At 40.7% G+C, this 15,499-nt stretch overlaps 1 protein-coding gene across 1 annotated transcript in view; it reads right to left on the bottom strand.

The window, feature by feature from the left end:
* LOC308297723 (serrate RNA effector molecule homolog B-like) overlaps positions 1-3,594 on the bottom strand; it is an 83,995-nt gene extending 80,401 nt beyond the window's left edge. Inside the window, exon 1 of the mRNA XM_080741277.1 lies at positions 3,459-3,594. The gene's annotated coding sequence lies outside the window, so the exon portion shown is untranslated. The remainder of the gene's footprint in view (positions 1-3,458) is intronic.
* Between the last annotated feature and the right edge of the window lie 11,905 nt (positions 3,595-15,499).

Here is a 15,499-nt window from a genome sequence, read left to right as displayed (position 1 = left end):
GCGTCTGTGACGCTTTTTTGTGTGTTTTTATGCCTTTATTGACAGGACAGTAGACTGTAGGAGAGAGATGGGGAGTGACACGCAGCAAAGGTAGTCAGGATTGGGACTCGAACCAGCGACACGCTGTCAGGCTGCACTGAGCATTTGTGGTATGTGTCTGGACCAGTAGGCCAGCGGGCGCACCTGTGATAGGGCTGCACGGTTAATCGTTTTCAAACCGAAATCGCGATGTGAAAACTCGCGATTAGCGAATTGCAAAGGCTGCAGTTTTGGCGATTTTCTGCGAAGTTGACTTCCCAAGCATTATGCAGACGTTTTAATTTTAGAAATCCGTTCATAATTGACTAAGCATGATCAAATCAAACTGTGGTGTCTTTCTTAAATACCCGCGCATCGCCGCACCGACGATTAGCATTACGGGTTGCTCCAATCTCCTCAGAGGAAGGAGAGGAGCCAAGCCAAGGCTTGACACTGTCTGTCTAACAGCACGTAACAGTGTATTTCCCTTCCAACGGAGGAGTAGGCCTACTCCATGGCTACAGGTAGTGAATGTTCTGGTAATCATTATAAATATAACATCCTTAAATCCTTGTGCATAGATTAGATCCCGTTTGTCGTAAACTGAAAGTGAAAGTAATTTCTGTGTGCAGCATGCTGCGGCTCCCCCTCCTCCGTCCCCCGCACACATGTGAAACTTATGGTGTGTGTCTTATGGTGCTTTTTTTTGCCTTGATAAAACTTAAGCAAGGCAGCGACATACGGTACTTTCTTCCTTGACAATAATGAGAGGCAGACAAAACCATTACCGACATTTTCTGAATATAAAAACGTTTTATATTGCTAATAAGCGAAGTAAAAGGGAATCTTTTGGAAATATAATTGAACTGAATCAAACCATTTGCCAATTTGCCTAGTTAGTGATAATCAATTCATTTTTAAATGTAAACACACAATAAATATTCAAGGAAGCTTAAATGATGTTCTTTGGTTAAATAATTTCCTTGACAATGAGAGGCATTATTACTGAGATTTTTCTGAATATAAAACCTTTTTATATTGCTAAAGCAAAATAAAAGGTAATCTTTTGGAAATATAACTGAACTGAATCAAACCATTTACATGATTGCCAATTAGCCTAGTTAATAATAATCAATTTTTTTTTTTTTATGTTTTACACAATAAATATTCAACGGAAGCTTGACCTAAGGTAGTGAAATGATTTTCCTATGGTTAAAATAATTTATTATATCATCCTTTTAACAAAAAAAAACTATCACTTATCCTACCTTGAAATAAATATATAAATACAGGGGTTAAGGTTCTCCGTCCTGGGGATGGATTTCCGTCCTGAGGAGTCTCTAGGGGCCATTTATGAGATCGAGGCAGATTTGCCAAAAAAGAGAAAACAAAAAATGGGGGTGGGGGGGTGTAGTCATGGCCGTGATGTTAATAACATGACAGAAATCGTCAAAATGCAGCATAATACTTGCTAGTCAAGTCAAAATAAATTTCCGTCTTAGGATATTTTTTTTGCTTTAGCCCCTGTAAATATCGCGAATAAAATCGCAATCGCAATATTAGTCAGAAAAATCGCAATTAGGTTTTTTCCCAAAATCGTGCAGCCCTAACCTGTGATGCATATTTTTAATAAAGGACACATTGGACCAAGCATTACAGCGTCCACAGGACTCAAACAACTTCATCCTGCTATGAAATATTTCAGCATGAATGCCAGTCCCACAACGGTGGGACATTCCCAGGAATGTAACACTAATTTTACCAAAAAAATAAATAAAAACGTAGCCCTGCTTCATCATACAAGATCATTGTGAAATGGGTCGCATTGCGAGGCGTTGTGAGCATGTAGATCTGCTATTTTCACAATAGAACCATGTTATACAAAATGTAATGCCTCAACTCTTAGTGCTCGTCAGGGTGGGGGGGTCCCCAGTTAAAATATGATTATTTTGGGGGTTGCGGCCTGAAAAGGTTGAGAACCACGGACTTACATAACTTAAGTAGCGGCAATAATAATAAATCAGAGTAATAAGAGTAAAGTACCAGAGTAAACGTAACATTCTGCATAATGAGTACTTTTACCTTCGCTAACTTGAGTATATTTTGATGCCAATATTTACCATAACATATTTTAATAGAGGAACGTTGACTTTGGTAATAAATAAAGTAGAGTTACTAGTTGTATCTGAGCAGTGGTTCTCAACCAGTGGTCCTTGAGGGGGTTCCAGGGGGTCCTCAGCTAAATGGAGAGTTGGTAACCAAATGGACCCTTATAGATCTATAACTGAGATTGTAAAATGAAAATAAACCCTTATAGATCTTGAAAGTGTAAAATTTAACCAAACGTTTTCATTTTACACACTCTAGAGTAGAGATGGACCGATTGCAAAATTCTTGGCCGATACCGATCCACCGGTTTTATGAAGGTCTGACCTGCCAAAACCGATTTTTCCGATACCGATTTCTTTAGCTAAGAACTAGGAAATAGGGTTGCTCCAATACCCTTTTGTTTCAGGCCAAGTAGGCCTACAAGACATACTTCAATTTGAGTACCAATAAGCTAGAAGAACACTAATGCCAAATCAATCACAATAGTACAATATCCAAAATCACAGACAATATCCAGTCTAATATGACCGTCTGGACTAGGCAGGAGGAAAGCAGGTGACGCATGCTTTTTTCCCCCCTTCTTTTTGGAGACGACATTGACACAGGATTATGTGTCAATATATCCTTACATTGCAAAGGTAATCAGCACCATCTGTATTCTGTAGGCTGCCTCCAAGTAGACTGGCTGCTACTTGCTCATGTTTACGTCACAGGACCGAGCATCATGCTGTGCAGTGCAAGAGATACAATTGGCCGATTTTGGCATATTTATGTCAGTGACCTGCCGATCACCGATTTGGCCGGTTTGATATGATACCTGCCAATTTCTGATATTGGCCGATACCGATGTCCATCCCTACTCTAGAGTTAAATTATTATTAAACATCTGCATTACTTAATTTACCAGAAGTTAACACAATTATAGAGAATGTAGAAGAATTGTTATTCGAATTTGCCTGTTATCTCATTCTCTCCTATGACAACATCATCAATACTGCATGGAATTGTGGACACAATCTGATCTAAACAACAAAACATTCTAAGTTTTGGCTCTGAGAGGCTAAATGCCATGAAATGGTGGTTTTGTGGATCAAATGATGAATAAATAATGGACCTTGATGAGGGAAAGGTTTTAAAAACACTGCTTTTAGTACTTTAGTGGAACAATTGTAAGCTAGCTGCTAGCAGCGTGGCTAACAGCTAGCATCAGAGCTAACAGGACATTATGGAGCTGCTGTGATGCTAACAGCTAATGCTAACGGGTTGCTCCTGCAGAGTGTTTCCATGTTACAGTCATTATAACTCTATGGTTAGAGTGTTTCTGTTCTTACCTGGTCTTCAGGAGAACTACAGACGTGTAGTTTTCATCAACAGTTTAATCAAAGTATTGATATTAATAATCCCAGATTAATGAAGATCCCGCCTCGGCGCGAGCTGCAAGAAGACACGACCTTTACTCTGGAAAACTCACTGCTTCCGCTTCCGGGTGATGAGCGAGGAGGAGGAGACTCAAAATTACATGAGATGGAAGAGCGCCCCCTGCAGGATGGAGGATTGATTGATTGATTGATTGATTGATTGATTGATTGATTGATTGATTGAAGGCTTTATTAGAAGTTTGCATAGGAAAGGATGGATGGAACTGAACAGTGAACACTGACTGACTGGCTGGCTGGCTGGCTGGCTGGCTGGCTGGCTGACTGGCTGGCTGGCTGGCTGGCTGGCTGGCTGCTGGCTGGCTGGCTGGCTGGCTGGCTGGCTGGCTGACTGACTGACTGACTGACTGACTGACTGACTGACTGACTGACTGACTGACTGAATGATTGATTGATTGATTGATTGATTGATTGATTGATTGATTGAATACTTTTATAAGTTTGCATAGGAGAAGTACAGTTCAGATCCAAGGTCTACTGATAGGATTTAAATCACAAGACACAAACACAATACCTATGTAGGCCTATGTTTTTATTTTACTTTTTCTTTAATTATTTTTTTTAATTGTTTTCCCCTTTTTTCCTGACTATATCTACTGCATAGTACTGTGTTCTATTCGTCTGTCATTCAATGTTATATGAGATACTTTAATGGTTTCCTGTGGAAATAAGCTTAGTCTTTTCTAGGATCTCCTTTTAGTAGACCTTGTACCAGTGAACTGTACCGTCATGAAACTACCTTTTTCTATACAAACTGACAATAATGTCTTCAATCAATCAATCAATCAATCAATCAATCAATCAATCAATCAAAGAAAGCACTATGGCTTGTTTATAATGGGTTCCTTTGTGCTCAATTCATAGATACATTCTATGACAGACACATAAAACACAGTAGGCCTACATAGCCTATGTAAAAATATATTATATCAAACATAATTGGTACTTACTGTAAAAGGATCAAGGAGGAGATGATAGTATAGGTTTTGCTTTTAAAACAGGGTCCCCATTAATCACAATGTTTGTTATATTATTCATATTTATTCACTGTGCTCATAGAGTCTGTACAATGTTCTGTGTCAGTTACAAACTAAGATATAATTCTGCCACTGTGAATTCTCTGTTTAGAGATAAATGACATTACATTTGGCTCTGGTTTTGGGTTGATTTTATTGTATTTTTTCCCAGTGTGTCATTGTTTTGATTGATTGATTGATTGATTGATTGATTGATTGATTGATTGATTGATTGATTGATTGAAGACTTTATTAGTCTTTGCATAGGAAAAGGTACAGTTTCATGACTGTACAGTTCACTGGTACAAGGTCAACTAAAAGGAGATCCTAAAAAAAAACACTTGGCTTATTTACACAGGAAATCCTTTTGGTTTTGGGTTGCATTTTATTGTATTCTTCCCAGTGTGTCATTGTTCAAGCAACCCTGACTTCAGAAGGTTGACATTTCTGTATTATAAATCCTTGTCTTGAGTGGCCTTGTGTCTTGTTCTTTTCCTTTGGGCTGTTCCCTTCAGCCAATCATCTGCCTCCATCTCATCCTGTCCTCTGCCTCCTCTTCTTTAACAGCAACTAAATTCATGTCACTAATTCTTTCTAAATGGACCCATACAAGTCTGTAACTCTGGCAGTGTACACATGGAACCTGTCAGAGATAAGAGGAGACCCTAACATTTAAAAGTTTGAGAAACACTGACCTACAGTATGTTTTTTTTTTTCTAGATTATCCTACTACTGTATTTCTTTGCATTTGATATTGATGTATTTGCTTATTGTAAGTCTCTCTGGCAGGGACATGCTGGATTCAGCCCGGAAAAAATCACACCCGTGTGAAGTGGAGCTGTGTGTGTGTGTGTGTGTGTGTGTGTGTGTGTGTGTGTGTGTGTGTGTGTGTGTGTGTGTGTGTGTGTGTGTGTGTGTGTAGATCATGTGTACCGATTTTTGTGACATTTGAAGAAAATATGTAGGAAAAGGAGCAAAAAGTGTGTTTTGGAGAAAATTCAAGATGGCGGAAAATCTATCCTGGCGCAAATGGGCGTGGCCTATATGAGGAGATGCGTCATGACCCAAGGAATCCAGGGAAAAGGGAATTTTAATTTTCCGACCTACGGTTCAAGAGTTACAGGCCGAAACGTAAAGTGGACTGTTATAGCGCCACCATGAGGCCGAGTGACGATTTTTTTTTTTATTTAATCCTTGATATCATTATAAATCTCCTCTCCAAGTTTTGTAACTGTAGCCCCTATGGTTTGCGAGAAAAAAAATAATTGAATGTGAGTTTTGGCCATTCCCATTATAAGTCAATGGGGAAAATTAATTCACTAATAAATTAATATCAATTAAACGATACAACTTTTCTCTTAGAAAAGTAATAGCACACGATTCCCGATGAAGCCGGTCAATTTGACATATGGCGCGAGTGTGTGGTGCAAAAACTGTGGGACTAGTGGCGTGCCGAAGTTTAGGAAGTTCAGGCTACATACACACAGACAGACAGACACACACACACACACACAGACAGACCCACACAGCCACGTATAGGGAGCCTGTGTTTCACACAGCTCCAAAAACAAAAAATTGAATTCTGCTCGCCTTTTCCTCGCCTTTTGTTCTAATGGTGTTACAGGCAGGGGAGGGGATTTTGGGCCATTATCACCTCTACCTGGATGTAAGGGGGGCGAACACTTCGACAATGCAGACGGAGGCACTGCATGTCCATAGTGCATCACATGATAAGACCCAAGTGCATTATATGTTTGCATGTCTGCAACGAGTTGAAACAACGCCAGTGTATAGGCTGTTGCAGCAGCAACCATTCTCTTCCACCCAAAGTATGTGGTGCTTGAAAATATGAATGATTCCATTTTAATAGAGGTCAAGTGGTGAAACCTTTGGGCTCATTTTCATAGACCTGTTTGGTTATTTCACTCACAGAGTGTGCGTGTGCGTGCATGCGTGTGTGTGTGTGTGTGTGTGCATGCGTGCGTGCGTGGTGTGTAGTGTGTGTGTGTGTGTGTGTGTGTGTGTGTGCGTGCGTGCGTGCGTGCGTGTGTGTGTGTGTGTGTGTGTGTGTGTGTGTGTCTGTGTGCAGGGGGGCACACCCTTCCCCCCTGTGTGTGTGTGTGTGTGTGTGTGTGTGTGTGTGTGTGTGTGTGTGTGTGTGTGTGTGTGTGTGTGTGTTTATTGCGTGGGTTCCTAGATCAAGTGTACCCATTTTTGTGATATTTGACGACAATATGTAGGAAAAGGAGCAAAAAGTGTGTTTTGGAGAACATTCAAAATGGCGGAAAATCTATCCTGATGCAAATGGGCAGGGCCTATTTGGGGAGATGCGTCTTGACCCAAGGAATCCAGAGAAAAAATATATGTAATTTTCCGACCTACGGTTCCAGAGTTGCGAGGCAAGTGGTCCGTTATAGCGCCACCATGTGGCCAAGTGGCAATGCTTTTGGGGATTCGTTGAGTATGCCACCCCCGACTTGTGGTTGAAAATCAGTGTTGACTCGACGTTTTGTTTGTGATGTATGGCTATTGTTTGCAAAGCGGGCCCCTCCCGCTAACTTTGGAAGCCCGTTACGAACGAACGGAATGGACTATCGCAATATCCCTTGAGTATGTTCATTGCATGGGTTCATAGATCATGTGTACCGTTTTTTGTGCAATTTGAAGAAAATATGTCAGAAAAGGATCAAAAAGTGTGTTTTGGAGAAAATTCAAGATGGCGGAAAATCTATCCTGGCGCAAATGGGCGTGGCCTATGTCGGGAGATGCGTCTTGACCCAAGGAATCCAGGGAAAAAATAAGTTTAATTTTCCGATCTACGGTTCAAGAGTTACGGGGCGAAACGTAAAGTGGGCCGTTATAGCGCCACCATGAGGCCGAGTGATGTAATTATTTTGCGATTCATTCTTAAAACCATTATGAACCTCCTCTCCAAGTCTTGAAACTCTAGCCCCTATGGTTTGCGAGAGCCAAATAATTGAATGTGAGTTTTTGCGATTGCCATTATATGTCAATGGGGAAAATTAATTCACTAATAAATTAATATCAATTAAACTATTGAACCTTTCTCTTAGCAAGTTACTAGCCCACTATTCCCGAGTAAGCCGGTCGATTTGACATATGGCGCGAGTGTGTGGTGGCAAAACTGTGGGACTAGTAGCGTGCCGAAGTCAGGCTACATACAGACAGACACACAGACAGACAGACACACAGACAGACAGACCCACACGGCCACGTATAGGGAGCCTGTGCTTCACACAGCTCCAAAAAGAGTTGGAGAGGCCCTCATTGTGCCTCTATTACTCCAGTATCTGGCCTATACTCCTGTTCGCAATTTGGGGTGAGGGGAGTTTCTCACCTGAACTGAGTCAGTGGGTCCCTAGACATGAAAAATCACCGAGGTGCTCGTCCGCCATAGTGCCACGAATGGCGCAATGGCCAAATCAAATATGGCCACCATCGACTATGATAAAAATCCAACTTTTCTGTTTCTGGGTGTATATGCACATGTAATACCTCCATTTGGACTAATTTGGGTGTGGGGAATTCATTTCTGATATTGTTTTGACCATTTTGGGTGATTTGGACCTTGAAAGGTCATGGTCAAGGTCATTTTGTAATTCCGAAGATCATGGCCACAACTTGGCCATTGTTAGGAGTAAAAACAGGTGCTGTAGGTCTAAACCAACTAATTCTGACATGTATAATGCATTTCTGGTATTGTTTTGACCATTAAGGATCATCTTGTCTTTGAAATATCAATGTCAATGCCATTTTTCAAAAACGATTTTGTCTACTAGCACTTTTTTTTTCATAATAGTTTGTTTTGTTTATAACAAAATACATACTAGTGAGAAATACAAGAAGTAAAAATCCCCATTTACCTTTAAAGAGGGACTTTAAATGGGTGATTAAATTAGCAAATAAGACTATTTAAGAATAAAAATGACAAATAAAATCACACAACAAAAATCACACAACAAAATCACACACAAAATTAAATAACAATTTCCCTCAAAGTGCACCATATTGTGATTCTATGTATGCAAGTTAGTGTGATGTGCTTTTACAGGATGGAATTGCCATTGTTCCATCACAAAATATGATGCACAGAACTCAATCAGCAAGGCAGCAATAACGTTGAGTGTCACGCTTCAGACATGGCAGGAGTGTACTAAAGCCAAAGTGTTCCTTCCATCCATCAGGGCTTGACATTGACTTTTTGAGGCACTTGTCCTTTGGACAAGACATTTCCCATTCACTTGTCTGGGCACAAAAGTCACTATCCAGTCCGGATAAACAAATTACATTTCTTTCTTTAATGCATGCATAGGAGTCAGACATTGAAATAGAATGAATAATAAAAGGACTGCTAATGACCCTCCTTGCTCCCTCCACTCCATAGGATGGGCAGTCTAGTCTGCATACAGGACAATAATATTATGAATAATGTTATGACCTGATCCATGTTCTATTGGTTCTAGTCTTTCCGCAGGTTCCTTGGCTGTTGCAAGCAGGTGGCAAGAAATGCACTAGAAAGGTGCCTTGTTGGTCTCAGCAGTTGTACTTCTCTACTAGCAATGCTGTGTCTTGTTCTGTCAAAGTCTTTGCCTCTCAGTCTCCAAAGTTTGTTAGATATATTGTACTCGGTCAGAAGCCATAACTGCATGTTTAATCCCTACCTGGCCCATGCAGTCATCTCCAGTCTCCAAGGCATATGTGCCTTGATCACTGTCTTAGCTTGTGGTGCTCCAAGATGAGAGACTGCTCGATGCAGTGGAAGCATATTCCAAGTCTCACCAGTGCCATACTGCAGCCAGTTCTTGTAAATATGGGGTATAGTATAGCAGTTAAGCGAAAGAGACAACAACTCTCTGGGGTCTGCCATAATTCCGACATCCCATTATTCAGACCATTAGGTTAGTGAAGGTTAGGGTTGGTTATAATGGAGTCAGTACATGCACCATGTGTCAGCCTCCTCAATCCTATTCAAGATGTCTGGGATCTCTACTCCACCTTTGTTATCTTCATCAGAGACAATGGTAAATGGACTGCATTTACAGTATATAGTGCTTTTCTCCAAAGCACTTTACAATTCACCCATTAACACACACATTCACACACCATGAAACCGTGCAAGGTTCCAACCGGCTCATCGGGAGCTGTAAGGGATTCAGTGTCTTGCTCAAGGACACTTCGACACATAACCAGGAAGAGCTGGGAATCGAACCTGGAACCTTCAGATTTCAATGCAGCTGCTCTATACTGAGCCACTGTCGTCCTACAATGATGTGTCGTCCGACAATCTTGATTTGACACCGTATTCCGAACACAGCTGGAGAACTGTTTGTTCTCCTCAGGCACCCAGAATTTGGAAAGTTGCTGAGGGATGGGTGTGCCCTAAAGGGCGAGGTCGTGCCAATTCTTGGCCATCTGGCCAGTGATGTATATGGGACCAGTTACTCATATATGGAGACCCCTGCATGATAGTCAACAATGTTATGTCAAACATGCCCATATATGGGCATTACCAAATATGGGCATTCCCAGATATGTCCTTAATATTGATGACATTGGGACAGGGATCTCCATATAGATTGAGGAGGCTAGTGTTACATGTGGAGTCAATTGGCCCCATTATAACTAAACCTATCCATAACCCTAACGTCACGATTATGAGCGGACCCCATAGAGTTGTCGTAGTCTCCTTCGCATTAATGCTATACAAACATCCAAGCACTGGGGATGAAGGAGATCTGGCTGCAGTATGGCACTAGAGGTGCACTATGGCACATGCATCCACTGCATCAAGCAGTCTCTCATCTTGGAGCACCACAAGACAGTGATCAAGGCACATATGCCTTGGAGACTGGAGATGACTGCATGAGCCAGGTGGGGACTAAACATGCAGCTATGGCTTCTGACCGAGTACAGTACAATATCTTGAAAGCTTTGTTGAACCAAAGACCTTGACATAACATGGTAGCAGAGAAGTACAGTACAACTTCTGAGACCAACAATGGCACCTTCCTAGTGCATTTCTTGCCACCTGCTTGCAACAGCCAAGGAATCAGAGGAAAGGAAGGATCACTTTGACTTTAGTACACTCCCATGTCTGAAGCGTGACACTCGTCGATATGGTTGCTGGGCTGGTGGAATTGATGGGTAGCTATGCCCCTCCCAAAAAGCTTTTGTCCAATGCTAGCTTAGCACCTGGCAGCAAGCAGGAAGTTATTCTAAGCTAGCATTGGACAAAAGTTTTTTGGGAGGGGCATAGCTACCCATCAATTCTGTGCATCATATTTTGCCATGGAACAATGGCAAATCCATCCTGTAAAAAACACATCATACTAACTTGCATCATAATACACAACCACAATATGGTGCACTTTGAGGGAAATTGTTATTTGCTTTTGTTATGTGATCTTATTTGTCACTTTTATTCATAAATAGTCATAAATAGTCTTATTTAAACACCCATTTAAAACCCCCCTTTAAAGTTAAATGGGGGTGAGTACTTGTTCTATTTCTCACTAGTATGTATTTTGTTATAAACAAAACAAACTATTAAGAAAAAATTAAATAAAAGTGCTAGTAAAGACAAAATCGTTTTTGAAAAATGGCATTGACATTGATATTTCAAAGACAAGATGATCCTTAATGGTCAAAACAATACCAGAAATGAATTATACATGTCAGAATTAGTTGGTTTAGACCTACAGCACCTGTTTTTACTCCTAACAATGGCCAAGTTGTTGCCATGGTCTTCGGAATTACAAAATGACCTTGACCATGACCTTTCAAGGTCATGGTCACCCAAAATGGTCAAAACAATATCAGAAATGAATTCCCCACACCCAAATTAGTCCAAATGGAGGTATTACATGTGCATATACACCCAGAAACAGAAGTTGGATTTTTATCATAGCCGATGGTGGCCATATTTGATGTGGCCATTGCGCCATTCGTGGCACTATGGCGGACGAGCCCCTCGGTGATTTTTCATGTCTAGGGACCCACTGACTCAGTTCAGGTGAGAAACTCCCCTCACCCCAAATTGCGAACAGGAGTATAGGCCAGATACTGGAGTATATAGCATTATAGCAGCGCTATAGAGCTATAGCGCTGCTGCTACTCCATTTCAGATCATGACAAGTGACAAGCCAGTGGGCCAATTACAGGAGTTATATTTCGTCGTTGTCGGGTGGAAACCTTGTATCTCCAAAACCGTTTGTTTTGTATTTATCATTTTAAAAATGATTTAAACTAGTGAAAACAGCAGATCTACTAGCACACAACGCATCGCACCGCGAGGCGTTGTGTGCTTGTAGATCTGCTGTTTTCACTACTTTTGTGCGACGGCCTTGTATGATGAAGCAGGGCTTTGCAAAAAAAAAATTACAAATTTGAAACTTGGAGATACGAGGTTTCTACCCGACAGTGATGATTTACTTTGTTGGCCGCCCAGCCCCCAAAATGGAACGAAGGCCGACATTTTATTTACATTTTTTGTCCTAATGGCCGGCCTGGACCGGCCGGGAATGAACCGGCCGTTCGGGAGTTGTCCCGCTTTTCCCAATGGTCAGCACGACCCTGCTCTCTGGTTTTAGAGTGTCTGCTAAATCATGCCTAAACTGTAAATTGTAAATTGTAGGCCTACACATACTGGACAGGGTTACAGAGTTCAGGTCAGCATCACTCCTGGACTCTGGACTCACATCTGGACTCATTCCCAGGAAGCTGAGCTCAAACAGATAAGCTATTTAAGCTGTGGGTCTCAACCAGTGGTCCTTGGGGGGGTTCCAGGTGGTCCCCCAAAATCTGGTCCAACGATAATACTATATTTTGGGTTTGACAGGATAGATGTCATCAAATGGTGGTTCTGTGGATCAAATGATGAATAAATGGACCTTAATGTGAAAAAGGATGAAAAACAACTTAAAGGATGACCCAGAATCAGGGTCAACTCATGAACATAAACACATATTCTGTTTAATCCTCTTCATGCTGGATAGCACACATTAGGTCTTCACCAACCAACGCCATTACTGTCTTCTGCCCAATGCTAAACTCAGCCCAGGTCCACCCAGATCATATTTCGTATTTATCATTTTATTTATCATGATTTAAACTAGTGAAAACAGCCGATCTACAAGCACACAACACCTCGTGTGCTTGTAGATCGGCTGTTTTCACTAGTTTTGTGCGACGAGCCGATGACCTTGTATGATGAAGCTTGAAGCAAGGCTTTGCTTTGCGAAAAAATGTACACACTTGAAACTTGGAGATATGAGGTTTCTGCCCGACAGTGAGGATATACATTATATTATACCGGTATTATATTACACTGAAGGAGGATGTCTTATCATCATTATTGTCTTATAGGTGGCTTAATTTAAATATATATATATTTTTAGACACAGTAGCTTTCCTTTAAACAGGCACCGCCTTGGACAGTTGGACCTGACTTCTCTTTGTGCGTTCAACTTCCAATTCAAATCTCTTCACCAAAAATAGCAGATCTACCAGCTCACATTGCATCATAGATGGGGTCAATAGTTTATAATGTATAAACTGACGTAATTCTATCGCTTCATCCTGTTGTTAATATTTTAAAAGGCAATCTGAACTGAGTGAACACTGGATTTATTGATCACCTCCACTTGTGTTTACTCATGTTGTCCACAGGAGGGCGACAGAGTCACTGGAATAAAACCAGGTGAACGGAGCGCTGTAACACTGTTACATTTTATCACATGTTTTTGTCTGTTTTATGAGTGTTTGATTTAAGATGTAGGATTTCACAGAGAGACTGCTTTAGTTTAAGCCTCTCCCGACCAACTGGAAACGTTTCCAGAGCAGCAGCAAATATCAAAGCAGCAATTCCAGAAAAACTAAAAGATATTCCTTTTATCTCCAGCTTGAAGGCATGTTGTTCAAAGAGATGCTAGGGTCATAGTTTAACTGCTATCCTATAGTTTAATGTACATAATGTTCAGATAGCATGTTGTTTAAAGACAGATGCTGCAGGTTAATATTTACCTGCTATAGTTTAAATTAAAATGGACAGAATGGGGAAAAAAGAAAGAATGTCCATCCATAATGTTATGAGATACTTCAATGGTTTCCTGTGTAAATAAGCCAAGTGCTTTCCTGGGATCTCCTTTGTGAACTGTACCGTCATGAAACTGTACTTTCTTCTATGCAAACTTAATTAAGTCTTCAATCAATCAATTTAATAAGTAATAGTGAAAATAGGCGGTCTACAAGCTCACAATGCATCGCACTGCCAACATGTTGTGAGCTTGTAAATCAGCAATTTTCACAGTTAAATAGGGCTCAAGTGGCTCATTCATACATAATGGAGACTTATTTGTGTCGGTTTGAAGTTAAGGAAGCAATGATTTGCCTCGTTATTTATTTAGTGTATAAAACATTGTGTAAGCATTTAGGCTGAGTGTATCAAACTAAACATATATGTCAAGTCAGTTTCCCTTGAAAGACTACACATAATTAAAAACACAAACATCAGCTTTTAAAGAAAACATATTTTATTAAAGAAACCTTTTATTTGTTGAATCATCAAATAATTTAAAAGCAGGTTTTTTTCTTTTTGTACAAAGCCATACGACCATATAAGGACTGTCTCAGACACAGATAGAAGATCGTAATGACATAATCTACCAGGTTGTCATGGCAACATCACAGATCAAACAAAAACCCTCGAAAAAAAGCATGACAAGAACAATAAAAAATACACCAATAGAAATCTGTCTTATACAACAATAATAATAAGGTGAAATGTTTCTAGACCAATGGGAGTGTAGCTTTGGCACTGGCGCTCAAAATCTGGTTCGGGGACCACCAGGGGTTCCAAATGGAACCAAATGGACCCTTACAGATACAAATGGGACCATTAAAAGGTCCATTTGGTTCTCTTGTACACTCTCAGAGTTACAGACCCTCTAAAGGTAACATTTGGACCTCTGGTGGACCACAGACCCTATGACATCATCATGACATCACAGCTGTCATATTTCTGTGTTGATTGACACATGTCTACATAAACACCATTTAAGATGATCAAATAAAGACAATATTTTGCTGATCAACATTAAAACGTAACAAAACTAGAGTTCAATGTTTATCAAAGTGTCGTTTAACTCCATAGTTCCTAGTTCATCATTTATTAAACAATATTAATTAAAGTTTATAGAATTATATTTATGAAATCTAGACCTCACATATGACCTTTGAACTGCTGGGTTTTGGGAGAGCCCTCCCTCCTAGACCGCTGACTCCATATATGGTCATGTTATTCTATTTAACCCCTAAAGTCCTGTTCACAGATCTTCACAAGCTCCCGCAGCACCCTGTGAGAGCTTGTAGATCGGATGTTCCGACACCAGGTGTAAAAGTGGTTCAAATGAGGACAAAACCAGCGGCAGAATTGTAAAAAAAAAGAAATAATAAATGGTTGATCGGTGTCAGAAAAAATAAAGAAGGCACAATTTACAGTAATTAATGATTCTCAGTCATTTGAACGTCTTCTATAAGCAGTGGTTCTCAACCTGTGGCCCGGGACCCCCCAGTGGGTCCTGAGTAACCTCGCCTCACCAGGCTTGCCTGGTCTTGGTTTACTAAACAGGTGGTTTGATCCGGTCTGGACCGGATGCCATCCTACGTCATTTTGTAGTAAAAACGGACTTCACTTTGGCCAAACCGGAAACAGTTTCAACCCAGTTAGGGTGTATGTAGCCAGATATGAAACAGTTTCAACCCAGTTAGGGTGTAGCCAGATATGCGTAGAAAAAGTCGCAGCTCTCATCCACTCCCATGTTAAAAGAAAGATTATTCTTTTAACATGGGAGTGGATGGGAGCTGCGACTTTTTCTACGCATATCTGGCTACACCCTTTGC

This window comes from Nannobrachium achirus (genome assembly GCF_963921795.1).
Source record: "Nannobrachium achirus genome assembly, chromosome: 14".
Taxonomy (NCBI): Eukaryota; Metazoa; Chordata; class Actinopteri; order Myctophiformes; family Myctophidae; genus Nannobrachium; species Nannobrachium achirus.
The sequence above is the reverse complement of the archived record's forward strand: the minus strand, read 5'-3'. Positions and strand labels throughout refer to the sequence as shown.